Raw genomic sequence first — 13,899 nt, 5'->3', positions numbered from 1 at the left:
TCTCGGTTTCTAAAGCATCCTAACGGCAGTTTTCGAGTTTTGCTGATCGTTTCAAACAACTATCAGCAGATCAGAGGGACATGGGATCCACAGAGTTGCCCTATGGACAACATGTACGTTTCGGAAACCAGGATCAAAGTATCAACTTTCTAGCTGACAAATAAATCACTTTTTATCCTTATTTCACATCCATCTTTCCGTGTGCAAGAAGTGTTGAAAAATTCTTGATTAAATAAAACATTGCACCCAACCAACAGGCACAACAAACTGCTTAGGAACTTCAGAAACCGATGTGATGTTGCAAACCAATCCGGTCCAGTAACCATCCTGCAACCCACTTTTTTAAGACTTCAGCAATCTCTCGTCTCACACACATCTATCTCTGCTTATTTTCCTCAAAAGTGTCATTTGTGGCATTTCTATGTGCTTAATAAATCACGTGAAACAAACTGGTGGAGCAGCTCTTGTGCAACTGCGGAGCGGATGTGTAGAACCACCCGACACCTATAGATCAAAAAGCAGCCTGATGTCTTGCTTTAAAAAGTTCTGCCATGGCTGAGAGACAAATAACTTCACACAGTCACCAACAAAAGGTGTTCCTTCAATCTATTTGATACAATAATTCAAATTCTACTTAACACTGTCAACTCGCTCTTCTCTTTTTCACATCCACATGGCCGCCATCCAGGCGCGACGACGTCAACTCGATATTAACATGTTATTGTTTCAAAAATCAACTAAGACCGCTTTCCTTTCCTGCTCTCCATTAAGTCTGAAAAGAAAGGCCTCTCAAATCAAATATGGCACTTAAGCAAATGCAGCGTTCAGTGTGTTTAAAAGTGCCTTTGATAAGGGAGATGAGAAACTTTGTGATACACTAAGGTCGAAGGACAAGTTGATAATTTAAGGAGGGCAAGGAATTCTGTTTTCATCAAAAGAAAGCTTTTGCTAATAGGAAGAAAAGGCCTTCGAGCCTTGTCAAACATCTTCATTAGAAGCCCCACTTTAGTCTTAATGCATCTCCAGTCATTATCCGCGCACAATATGTCACAATCCTCTCCAGCAGGGGAGGGGGGAAAAACACATACACCTTTTCAAATAATTGCTCTGTGAAGGACAAACAAGCAGCGCATAGAAAAGGTGTCATTATTTAGGTGCAATCTCAGGCAAGGCCTCCGAGGCCTTCGCTCCGCCGTGCCATTGTTGTAGAAGGCCACTCGGTGCCAAAGTGCCCGAGTCATTTGGCAAAAAGGAGCGTGAGGGCAAACATGAGCTTCCACTGTGTTTAATCAGAGCGGAAGGCATGATAAACACTTTAAGGTTCACAATTCCTAGTCGAAGTCTAACAGGGCGCTTTCTGCTTTTAATTCAAACCAACGCTGTTAAGCTGTCGGCGCACAAAACTCTGACACCCTTCAAGGAACGACACCCTCCTCGTTGTCAATCAGTTGTTGTCGGTCTCTGGTTTTTTTTTTCTTCTTTCTTTTTTTCAAATTAATATGCATAGTTAATTAGCTTCTTTCTGTCAGGAAGTGGTAAAATGACAGCTTGCTGAGCTAACCAACATCACTATGCTTGGATGGCTGCCATATTGTCGTCTTTATTATAGTTACTCTCTCCTGATGTCAAATTCAAAACCAGCTCTGAAGAACTGCAGAATTAGTCACCTCCCCTACTGGGCAATAAAGCTGTTTAAAAAAAAAGAAGAAGAAACTGAATATCTTGTGCATGCCATATTAGTGACATCTTTGGACATGAAAGCTATAAAACCCCTCAATGGCGCTGAATGAGACAATTTGTGCAACGGGATGTAAAATTATGTTTAGCATATTTATAACTCAGTTGGAAATTGGTAGCTAGTTTTGGACAAGGGGAATGTTTCTGTTATCTGCCCAGGATGTGACACAGTGAAAATCTAGACAATGTGTCAACTCTTAAAAAAACACAATTGATTAATATGTTTCTGATCATTTTGGTAGGAAAATATTTGCATTGTAGTTTAGATTTGCAGGATGGACTTCATCTGGGGAGTGTGTTTGGTTACAAAAGTAAGAGTTTGTCCTGGGTTTTCACTAGATTAGAAAACTTTCCACAGATTGAAAATCAACAATCAACACCCACCTCCTCTTTGAAGATTGACAAAGGCAAATCTACATATTTTCCACAAATTATCCACTACCACTACCACTTCTTTTGAAGAAGGAAGTGGTAGAAGGTTTACAAAGCTGAGGTAAAAAGTTATCTTAAAAAAATACTGACTTAAAAAAAGTTGTTTTTTTAAAACATTTTTAGTTGTAAAGTGCCATATAATCTCAACTCATTTGTATTTGTGTTGGCTTTTGGTATGTGGCACTCAGAATGATTATCTAAGTGCCAAGGTGAGGCTCAACAGAATTACTTTCACAAATTTTCTCTATAATGTTCTGCTTGATATAAATGTGAAACAAGGGGAGAAGTAAACTTTGCTGTTATTTCAAATGCAACACACAGAGATAAATAAAAGGGAAAAAGAGTTTTAAAAAAGTAAATGAGAAAGGTGTGGAACATGTTTAAAAAGAAAGAAGGAACTTAGAGGAGAGAAAGAAGCATACAGAGAACACAAGACGATACCCTGGAAGTCTGCTTCTACATCTGCAGAAAGAGAGAAAAACAGAGAGCTGAGAAATCACAACAACATATGGATATGTAGCAAACACAACAGCAACAGCAGCATCACTGAAAAGTACAAGGTACAAATTAATACAAGATGTATTTAGTGGGAACAGCAGCCACATGGAGTGTATCTGTAAACACCTGAATCCAAACACCTGTCTGCGTGTGTGTGCGCGTTTGTTTGTAATCCCTTGTGGGGACGATTTTCCTGACATATACTACGTTGTGGGGACCAATTGCTCCTTGTGGGGACCGGAGCCTGGTCCCCTGACCCAAAAACCCTGTTTTTGGGTCAGGGGTCAGATTTAGGGATAAGGTATGAATTGAGTTTTGGTTAGGGTTAGGGTTAGGTATGTGATGGTTAGGGTTAGGAAAAGGGTAAAGGTAAGGTTTAGGCTGTAGAAATGAATGGAAGTCAATGGAAAGTCCCCACAAAGATAGCAACACAAATGTGTGTGTGTGTGTCTGTGTGTGAGCACGCTTGTGTATATAAGGTTTCCCCATAAGAATGTTCAATAGCAGGTGTGAGGAGCCACAGACCTGCAACACCCCCCCAAAGACCAGAGGCAGAAAGGAGCAGATTAGAGCCCTGGAGGAAGCAACCAGCAGAAACCCCAGGAGGCCGCAGAGACGAGCCCACACACTCCGCCGCAACCGGCTACGCTGGATCAGAACCAGCCCTGGACACAGAGACCTGAGACCTAAGGGCACGCCACTGCCCAGCAGAGGCCTGACAGAGTCATGGCGCACAGACCCCGCCAAACAACCACCGACAAGACACAAATATAAGGTGGTTTTATCTCAGATTACAGTGAATTGCAAATGTTCACACATCTTTAAAAAGTTGCTGTTTTTTCTCTGCTGTGTACTTTGGTTTTTGATAAAGTATTTGAAAATATTTTCTGAAAACCTGGCCTTTTTTATTTTTTACAGTTACATGTACAATTTGTACAATGGGTTTTCCATCATACTTTTGATCGACAGCTTCAATTCAGTACTTTATGGATACCAAATTGTTGCAGATGATGACAAACTTCCAGAAAACTGCAAAACAGCTGAAACACTGAGTTCCTTTAAACCAAGACTAAAACCCCCACCTGGTTGGATTTGCTTTTTTTTTTTTGCTTTTAATAAATGAAACATTGACCAACATATTTGCTGTGTATGTTTCTGGTGATGGAGATCATCAACATGTAATGCTTGTTCAATTGTTGACTGTGTGGTGTTTTCTTTAAAACTTTGTATTTTTGTTGTTGTTTTTATTATGTAAATCACCTTGAACCGCCTTGCTACCAAAATGTGCTTAACAAATAAACTTGATTGATTGATGATTGTTTATATTGAGGCTTTATCTGTCCAAGTGTACAGAAATGTTGTCTTGGAATGTATTCTTAATTTAGAATTATATATATATATATATATATATATATATATATATATATATATATATATATATATATATATATAATATATCCTGCACTGAATATTTACTCCATATACATTCAGATAAGAATAACTTGAGAAGCGAATATGCCGACATGAAGTTAATACCCACGCAATGTCTGCCAAAACGGGAAAAGCAAGGGTAAAATAGGACACTTTTTTTTGGCAGCCCTTCATCTAAAGCATAAAGCAGTGGCCACAAGGGGAGAAGTAAACAGATTAGGAAAGCTATTGACATTTCCCTGTAGCAATGAAGGGGTGTCGAATGGCAGCATGGATGATAAGGTGTACAGGCATTCAGCACCCCCTCGCCCCCAAAACCCCCCTACTCATGTTTTATGTATCTGCGATCATAACCGATCGTGAGAGAAATTAATCAATACCAACGCTGCCACGATGTGTGGATGACACATGCCGTTGCCTACCCACCCCCACAACCCCCACACTGCTGCCTCCTGCGCCCCCCTTCTCAACCTTGCCACACTCCCCCGTTTCTTCACCCCCCGTCTTCATTCTCTTCGCCCCATCCATTTTGATTCGGGGGGCTTGTTGTTCGCCCACGTCTAGGTGAGGGATTTTTACATCCCCGGCGTGCTTGGAGGAACTCCATATGGCCGGGATCAAAGGTGTTGCTGGGTGCATGGTTCTGCTTGGTTGCCAGCCACCGCCGTTAATTAGAAAACAAGATCAGAGGCGGTATTAAAATCCAATTAAGCCCGTATGAACAGATTGCCAAGTGATGTTCACTAATGCATTACTGAGCACCATGCAAATTTTAGTGGCAGCATTTGGCTTTATGTTATGTGTTTGTGTCATTAGGAGTGTGCGTGTGCGCGCGCATTGGGGAGTGGAGGAGGGGGAGTGTACTTGAACGCGCGCCCGAGTGTGTCTTGTGCACGCGTCACTTGCCGGCTATTCAAGGCTCTGTGACATTGCTTGATCTTTTTTTCCCTGATACACAGCGCTAATCTCATATAAACAATCAGCTAAAGCTCTGCAGAGCAACAACACCTATCCTCCCAATAAGATTGGATGATATTGCTTCTCACAATTAAAGCATAATTGAGAATACTGAATTATTGATCCGTCATAATTGAGTTCTCGTCATTTGATTTGCGCAAAGAAACTTAATATGATGCACGGAAAGAAGAAAAAAAAGAAGAAGAAAATCCTACAGAACTGGATGAACGGCTTCGGAGCGTTTGAGTTTTCAGCCGTTTGTCATTTGGTCTCTGTTGTCCACTTAAGGAACGTAAATCCCAACTAAAGCCTTTCCATCTAAATCTTTTTTTTTTTTTTTTTTTTTGCAAATCAGAGGTAGCAGTCGGCAGACAAAATTAAACATGTTAAGGAATTGGATGAGGCACATTAAAAATGCACGCATAAAACCATTCGGCACAATAAGTGCCAATTTAGTCCATGAGTTTCATTCACGCAGCAGACAGACAGGGCATCTGTACCAAAGAGTGACAAGTGGATGCAGCTGGTGGCCTATGGCCCGAAGCATCCACGTTATCACAGACGAGAGCTGTTAATGCCGGGGCTGAATAGGAGCCCCTTTTGAGTTACAAAATAGCATTCTGATTAGAAAGCCAGGAAATACACATGTGAAGAGCCGGAAATTGTCACAATGCAGAACCGTGGCCCATTTGGCACCGTCTCAAGCTGGGTATGGAGGAGTGAGATCCTAACGAAGGGATGTGCTCAATCAGACGCATTGAGGTTACTTATATGCTTGTTTTTTGGTTCATTTACAGGAAATGTTCCATTTGTCAGAAGTTTTTTGTTTTTCTTCCTTTATTCTCCATGTCACATTGATGCTAAAAAAATGCATTGTATGCAGTAGCAAACTTGCAGGTTTGCATGCAATATTTACCAATATATTAAAAAAATATATATTTTAAAATTCCACATTTGTTTCCCATAATTCAAAATTCAAAGAGTAAAGATAATTTTTTTCACTTTTTATTTAAAGGTGAAATAGTCTCTCAAACTTTACACAGCAGGCAAAACAGGGTGTAAAAACAAAATTGGAATGAAAGATGAGTTTTTGGATGGATGGATGGGAAAACAAAGGATACTCTACCAATGGGAAAAATAAGTACAGTGATTTTCTCAGAAAGCTGTACTACCTGCTAGTCTCTTGTGAAAAAAATGACAGAAAAAAATATGCTCTGATTCATACTCAAACATTTTCACATTTTCACTTTAGCAGACATTTTATTTTCTTTCATGGATGGAATAATCTTATATTTTTATGTATTTAAAAACAACAGAACAGACAGTTTTGTACCTTGCATTGTTGCACAGCCTTTTAAGGTTTGCACAATTTAATGTTTAAATTTAGCAAGGGATAATCAAACTGCAAAAGTAAAAAGTACATAAAAATGCCTGTTAAACCAAATGAAAGTGGGGTAAAATACTTCTCTACACAACTCCTTTGTAAATGTTTCAAAGACTAACCCTTTTGTTAAATTTATAGCTACATTTTTTTTCTCCGTGGACGAGTAAAAGCAGAAATTAGTGTCTGTGATAATTAATATGTTCTAAGAAGCAGTTCAGCACACGAGCTCACACTTTAAAACACAAAGTTTGAAGTTTTCCTTCATTTAATTGAAGCAAATTGGAAAATTCTTTAATTCACATGACGGAAGCAACTGATCCATATCTGGGTTTTCATTTCAGGCTGAGCCTGCACCTTCATCAGGATTAATGACTAGCAGCTGCGTACTGTTAACTTGCGACGCTGTGATTGGTCAGTGAAAGACTCCCTCAACTATAATCAGCGATTTGCACGTTTATGTAATTCAGGCAGTAGGAGGCTGCTCATCAAATATGAAGGCTGGCATGGCCTCTTCAAGGTAACAACTAATTTGTGGTTTATGGCTTCTTGTTTTCCCCTCCTTTCAACTTTAATGTTTTTTTATTAACCATTTTATTCTGATGCTTCTCAATAGACTGTGGCTACTTGTCATACTGACTGGTGGATACTTCACAAAGAAAGGTGAATCCACTTTTTGATCAATCTGGACATGTGCAACTATCATGCCTTATCAGCAGAAAAAAAGTGCTAATAACTCCCTTTGCAGCCTTGGATACCCTTGGGGCTTCTGGTACAAACCCTTTTAGTTCCAGTAGGGAGGAAACTGGCCCTGGATATGTTGCTGAAGAGTCTGCTTTCTCAAGTGTGACAAAGTGAGCTGTACAGCTTTATACAGATGAGCAACCTAGATACACTCATCCTAGCGCTCAGATGAGACCAGTTCCTGCTCTCTATGGATCTGATGTATATACAGGACATCAAGCTTCATCTCTGAAAGTCCTGGCAACATGAGCCCTCCAGGGCCATTTCCCATGTTCCAGCCAGGAGAAGCGTCCTACAAGGAGAGGACTTATGAACAAGGAGACTATAACTCTGAATCTGAAGATGGAGGCCCTCCTCCCCAGTACCTTCCTGTCCTGCCTCTAAATGAATTTGCCATTGATGGCCCACAGGCACGAGGCACACTTGTAGCTCGATTTCGACAAGGGTGTCCTCTACTTGAGTGTGTTGCTGAGTAGGAGGTATCCTCCAGGCATGTACACGTTTTCCACCGATCAACTTGACCATCGACGAAATCAGAGGCATGATGGTGGCCACGTTGGTGATCCTTACAGATGCAGTCAACTGGAAACCTACCCAAATCGTAAAAGGCACCCTCTTCGATCTCCGCAACAGAACATTGGAAAGGCTGGCTACGGTGTTCACTAATATGTTAGCTGAGTCTCTAATGGTGCTGACCTGCAAGAAGACTCTCCTAATGCCATGTTGTTGGTTATGGCAACCAGCTCCCTCTGCTGAAAGATTGATTAACTCTTTGGCAACCTGGATTTTAATGTGTTTTCTGCAACTACTACTTGACCCTGGTTTCTGTTAAGCTCAGCTGACTGCTTCAGGCTTTTGTCATTGCTTCAATGAAAATCTAAAGCTTTGCACATCTCTCCAGTGTGTGATAAGATTCAGTGTGGTAGAGTTGAGTGCTTCTTTAATATTGCATGTCTTGCTAGACCTTTAGGATCCTTCTTGTTTTCGCACATTTAAAGCTCTAGGCCTTGTGACTAAAACATATCACAGCATACAGCCCGATGGCTGCATGCTGACCACTAAAAATCTATTTGCCTATAGATTACACACATTGGGAACATATTTTTCTTGTGCTATAATGGACTTTTTTTAACTATGTATTCACAAATTGTGGAACAGATGAGTTAAATTGGAGGGTGCTAGGAAGGCTTGTGTGTCAAATCCAGTGCAAACCCGTTCCTTACATGCAAGTATTTGGAGTTACATTTTTAGTTCTTGTGCCCTCTTCCAGCTGAGGAATCGGTAAAGGGTTTGACTAGAAATAAAAACCTGATCATATAGGCAGTTTAAATTTGCCAAAGATGTCTAGGGTGGTGGTAAACCCTAGACACCCATAATGTATTTATTGCCTGCAGTGATTTTTATTTTCCTTTTCCATGACAATTCTTGCTTTTCTAGGATTTCTTCAGTATGAACTGATTTTTCTCACCAGGTTCCTAAATGTTTACCACCTGACTGACTACATTCTGCCCACAAATGTTTATAAGAGTAAATTTTGTCCATTACTCAAGCTACGAAAACCATAGCTTTTGTGTTTTGCTTGAAAATGCAATGTCCTTTATCATTTTCCAAATTTTCAAACATGTCATTTATCATGGAGGAAAATACCAGTGTCGACACACAACCTTGCATTTAATTACTAGGATTTAGCAGTTTAGCACCTTTCTTGAATTTTATAGAGTTCAACATCTTATACTTTCAAAATACACTCTCACAATAAAATTTATATCCATATTGTATTGGCAAGTGTGGGAATAAAGGATTTGGAAAGGTTTAATACATTACTGAAGGCAGAATGGCTTAAAATAAATGCTAACAAGTTAATTTCACTTGTGATTTTGCACACATAGACATTGTGACTGACATTCAGTATGTTGTCCAGATCTAATTTTCAAATGGTAAAAAAAAAAGAGTTGAGCCCAAGATTTACCACCAGACCCTTAACAGAACCAAGTGAACACAGAAAATGGATGGAAGAATGGAAAGATCCAACATAATCACGATTAATGCCTAGCAGCTGTGCATCATTAACTTGCTGCGTGCTGATTGGACGGCGCTGCTTCCTCGCGACCGTTTATGAGCCTTCCGCAGTGCATCCTTAATCGCAATAGTACAGAAGCTCGTCCAACATGATGACTGGCTCGTTGGCCTCAGGGTAAGGAGTGGGTTACTGCGCTGGTTCGTTAATGTGGAGCGGCTGTAGTTGTAATCATCTGTTTTTCAACAGGGTGTGGCTCCTTATCATGCTGACTGGTGTGAATTACAGCTGTCCCACGAAGAAAGGTTAAAAAAAAAAAAATCCCCCTGCCCCCAGCTCTGACCACTCCCAGTTTGGACTAATGGTTTCTTAATACTGTGCTGATAAATTTTTGATGCTAAGAAAGATGTCTCAGTGCAGTTGACTAAATGCTGCTTTCCTTTTGTCCTGTTCTCATTCCGTAATAAAGTAGTGCCTGCTTTGCTGGAATCAGATGGTCTGATGCTGTATCGTCTTAAATCTTCCGGGTAACTCGAAAGCCAAATCTAGCAGTCGTGTCCCAAGAGGAGCGTCATCTCCCAACGACCTGGAGTTGGTTTCTGAACCCGAACCGCCTGGATTTGAGTATGTGAGCCCGCCAAACCCTTTTCTTCTTCCAGAACTCCAGCCAGGTCGGCCGTCCTTAGAGAAGGTGTAAGAGCAGGGGACGTACAACTCTGAATCTTCAGAAAAAGGCCCGCTGCTCAGACATGCTGCAGCTCGGAACCAATTGTGTGGCGGTAGACCTCCGCCTGTAACCCAACCTGTACACAGCATCTGGTTTGGCTATCCGCCGTATTACCTGTTCTTGCCTCCTAAACCAAGAGGTTTGAGTATTTACCCATTTCTGAGAGGATGATCTAACACCTCAGTGAATCAATTTGTGTCCATGGTGACACAGTTCAGACTAAGGCTTCATCCAAGGTTTTAAAAACTCTGTTTAGGTTGACTTAAATATTTTGAGCACTTATTTTTTTTTTGTTTTCTTATTGATAAACTAAAGCCTTTTTCTCCTAACTTTAGCTGATGCTTTCTGGCAGCTTTTACTTTATAGGAGTGTTCTGAGAACTTGATACTCTAAATCAAGTTGAACTTATTTACTTTGTTAAATTCAGGTATTGTTTGATTATAGACATTTTACTTTTCCCCACCCCTCCGAACTGATCAGCCTGTCACAGCAAGCAGCAACCTTTTACTGCGTTGCAATTGCATTACAATGACTTTTCAAAAGCCTCATGCTTCATTGTGACCATTTTAGTTTCAACGTGAAGGCATTCAAATGCCTTTTTAAATGTAATTTTTGTAGATATTAAAGTGTTAATTTGCTGCCTGTAGACAAATTAATGGGTTTGTATTGATGCACAAAATGGTAGCATGATGAGCAGACTAGATGTTGATTTGAGAGATTTACAGTAAGAGACTTGATTTGAATTAGGAAAAATTATTTGTGGAAAATCTCTGCAATAATGTATGTAAACTAGTCTTCCAAAAAAAATTTTTTCTTAATGGTTTCTAATCTTAGCTGTCATCAACTTCCTCCACATGGATTTGCAGTTTAATGCAAAGAAATGGAGGACAAAGCCACACATTGGAGGGGGCAGAGCTTGAATATTGTGATTTCTATAGCACAGATGGTGGGAGTGGGCATGCTCAAAGTGGGCCTCCACATAATTAGTATTAATGTTCTCCATTTATCTGGTGTATACGTATGTTCTGTGGTACAGCTTAAAACGCTGCACCTGTGAGTTGTACTCTGATTTCTCCATATTGTCAAGCTCCCAGTGTGAGAAGTGGCTTTTTTTTTTTTTTTTTGAAAATTGTTTTGACAAAAGCATCACTGAGATTTAATTCAAACAAATCAAACCTACTATTGAGGTACTTCATAATGTTTGACTCTACATATCTGAATTCGGAAGCAAACCTCTGTCCTTTTTCCTCATCAAAAATCAAATCCCTTTGTGACTTTGGTAATGCTATTGGTGTTTCTGAACTGAGGTCACAATATTCTAAACAAAATTAATAAAATTTTCTTGGACTCTGTAATCTTGCATAACAGGAATCTGATTGTCCAATCAGATTTGAACAATTTTATGTCATCCGATAAAACTCCAAAACGGTAACTGACTGTTCTTGCTCTGCTAAAGCTGCAACCATTAAAACTTCCCTCACCAATGGCTTTTTTTTTTTTTAAAGCCAGGGGACAAAGAGTGACCTGCAGGATAGAAGTGGCAATTACATCCAGTCAGATGGCCACTTCACACACCTGTCACAACACAGATGAACCCATCATAAAAGGCTGCAGAGAGAGGACAAAAGTGAGAAAATTCCCCCAATGTGACCCTCCAGCTTCTCTGTCTTTTTCTCAACTATTTAAGACATAAAAAAGGGTAAATCCCAAGATAATTTGATATTTCATCTCCGCTTTTTGCATCCTGCCATCGTTTCCTGTTGGTAGACGTCTCTTCTTCCGAGTATATGCCTGAATATGGAGTTATTATTGGGTTAAAAGCATTTCAGCATTTACAAAGGGAATTCATGACACCTTTTCCATTTCAGTTTCCTAGACTGTACTTCCTGATGGCAACACATCTGAAAATTTACATATTTAGGTGTTTGGTGGCGCTAGTGGCCTTTGACAGAAGTTAGATGGGAAATGGGCAGAGACAGAAGACATGCACCGGAGTTCTCAAGGCTGGTACTCAAACCACTTGTGTTGAGAACCAACAGCCTGCTTAGATGAGGCGTCTACTTTGCCTCTACGTCACGTACCAACAGGTTCTCAATTGGGCTATTGTAGAGCGTGGAAGAACTTTTACCTAAACAGTTTCTTTGTAGGTTGGGATCTGTTTCACGTAAGACGAACCTACAGCCCAGTCTCAAATCTCTTGTTTTTTTCCTCAAAGCGTTTAGCTGGTATTCTCTGATTTGACCAGCATCCTTGTTCCTGCTGAAGAAAAACATTCCCACATCCTAATGCAGTCACCACCATGTGTCATACAGTGCAGTGTTCCTTGCTCTAAATGGTTGATTTCTGATCTTAGTTGGCCTTGATTGAGCTTTTTTTTAGGGTGTCACAGTAGAGGGGTGGGGTGGGGTCAGTAGATGTAACCTGCACTTCTCAGGTCTTCTTCAGCTATACCCTACTTTGTGCTGGTGTGCATATTGTATTTTATGTTTGCAACATGCAGAAACATGGACTGGTTCAAGAAGTATGAACACTCTAGCAAGACATCACATCTCAGTGCGACTTCAAAACGATTTGACTGTTACATAATCAAATATTTTGTCACCAAACGTCATTTATTTTCAGTTTGAGTCTCCTGACTCCTGTAGACAATGGAGAAATGACGTAAAGTATGAAGCATTTCTTTTGCTCGTTCACCTCGGCACGGTGCATTTTTAATGAAATCGACTCATCAGATTTAGAGCGTGGACAAAAAAGCAACTATATAAAGTCTTCCATTAGAAGGAAAAAAAACCGTGAGAGATCGGATTCAACTGTCAAATTCATCTGCTTAATTCTGGACTTGCATCATTAATACACAGGATGTGTGGAGACCAACGTTCAAATCTATCCCCCTCCCTCAAACCCCGCCATAGCAAACAGACCAATTGCCTTATGATTAACGCTCAGTTAAAAAAAAAAGTGATGGCTTAAAGAAGCTGGAGGAAAAGCTGCCCAGTGAAAGATGGGTGTAAGGCGCACTCTGTAATTAAGCCAGTCTGCACTTGATGAAAGCAGATCACACTGGCGGGCCATGGCTTCACAGCCAGTTTGTTTTTACGACATAATTACAGTCCAAATCCAATGAGAAGATTTAATATTGCGCCGCAATGAACATGTGTCCAATGTCAACAATGATGCTGACCTCCCTGGGGCAAGGTGTGTGTGGTGGGGGGGAGTAGATCACGGGCGTCAGGAAGCCTAGAGAAGAGTTTGTTTTTTTTTCTTTTTTTTTGCCCCCCGCACCACCCTTACTGTCTACCTGCGTCTGCACACACCGCCTGGGAGGTCTGACACCGGCGGAATCTTATGGACAGAAAGAAGAAGGGGGGGACTTTAGGGAGAGAGAAATGGCAAATAAAAGGATTAAAAAAAAAAAGCAGGGAGAAGTGAGGTAACGATGTGGAGAAGCAGCAGGCTCAAATGTGCAGACAGGGGAGGGTGTGGCGGCCGCGGTACAAAGATAAATAAAAGTTTTCGCTCGATGCCGTCTCCACGGCGGGGCAGTGGCCGTTAGAACAGCAGTCACGGCCGGCTGAGCCGCTGCAGCAAAAACGACACAAAACAAAAAAATATGTACTTTTCATCACTTCAGGTGTTTTTACTCTTCACTTCATTTACTTTGACTCAAGAAGCTCACTGCAAAAACACGAAATCTTACTGTGTTTGTTTGGTTTTGTTTGTCGGTCAGTCTTTGTTCGTTTGCTTTAAATTACGTTCCTTGAGCTATGTGTGGTTGTTTTTTTTAAGTAATTTCTTTATTTTTGTTGAAAAGTTCCAGTTTGCTTTTTACGGGGCCTTTTTTTTCAGGCCTTCTTTTTCGTTCATTTTTGGGGATTATTTTCTTTGAATTCTCTTTTTTTTTGTTGAAAGTTTCTTTGAACTTTAGTTTTGTCTTATTTCAAGCATACTAAGATTTAGAAACTAAAACAAAAATTC

At 40.4% G+C, this 13,899-nt stretch overlaps 1 long non-coding RNA gene across 2 annotated transcripts; it reads left to right on the top strand.

Moving 5' to 3' along the window:
• The first annotated feature begins 8,207 nt into the window (after positions 1–8,207).
• LOC107837902 (uncharacterized) lies at positions 8,208–12,870 on the top strand. 2 transcript variants are annotated; one of them, XR_001663952.1, is made up of 4 exons: positions 8,208–9,374; positions 9,447–9,502; positions 9,667–9,821; positions 11,430–12,870. It is a non-coding gene; the product is annotated as an uncharacterized LOC107837902 (long non-coding RNA). The 2 variants fall into 2 exon arrangements; XR_001663951.1 differs by lacking the exon at positions 11,430–12,870 and having other exon boundaries at positions 9,667–11,405.
• The last annotated feature ends 1,029 nt before the right edge of the window (positions 12,871–13,899 follow it).

Source organism: Poecilia formosa, unplaced genomic scaffold (assembly GCF_000485575.1).
Source record: "Poecilia formosa unplaced genomic scaffold, Poecilia_formosa-5.1.2 Scaffold187, whole genome shotgun sequence".
NCBI classification, from domain to species: Eukaryota; Metazoa; Chordata; class Actinopteri; order Cyprinodontiformes; family Poeciliidae; genus Poecilia; species Poecilia formosa.
The sequence above is the reverse complement of the archived record's forward strand: the minus strand, read 5'-3'. Positions and strand labels throughout refer to the sequence as shown.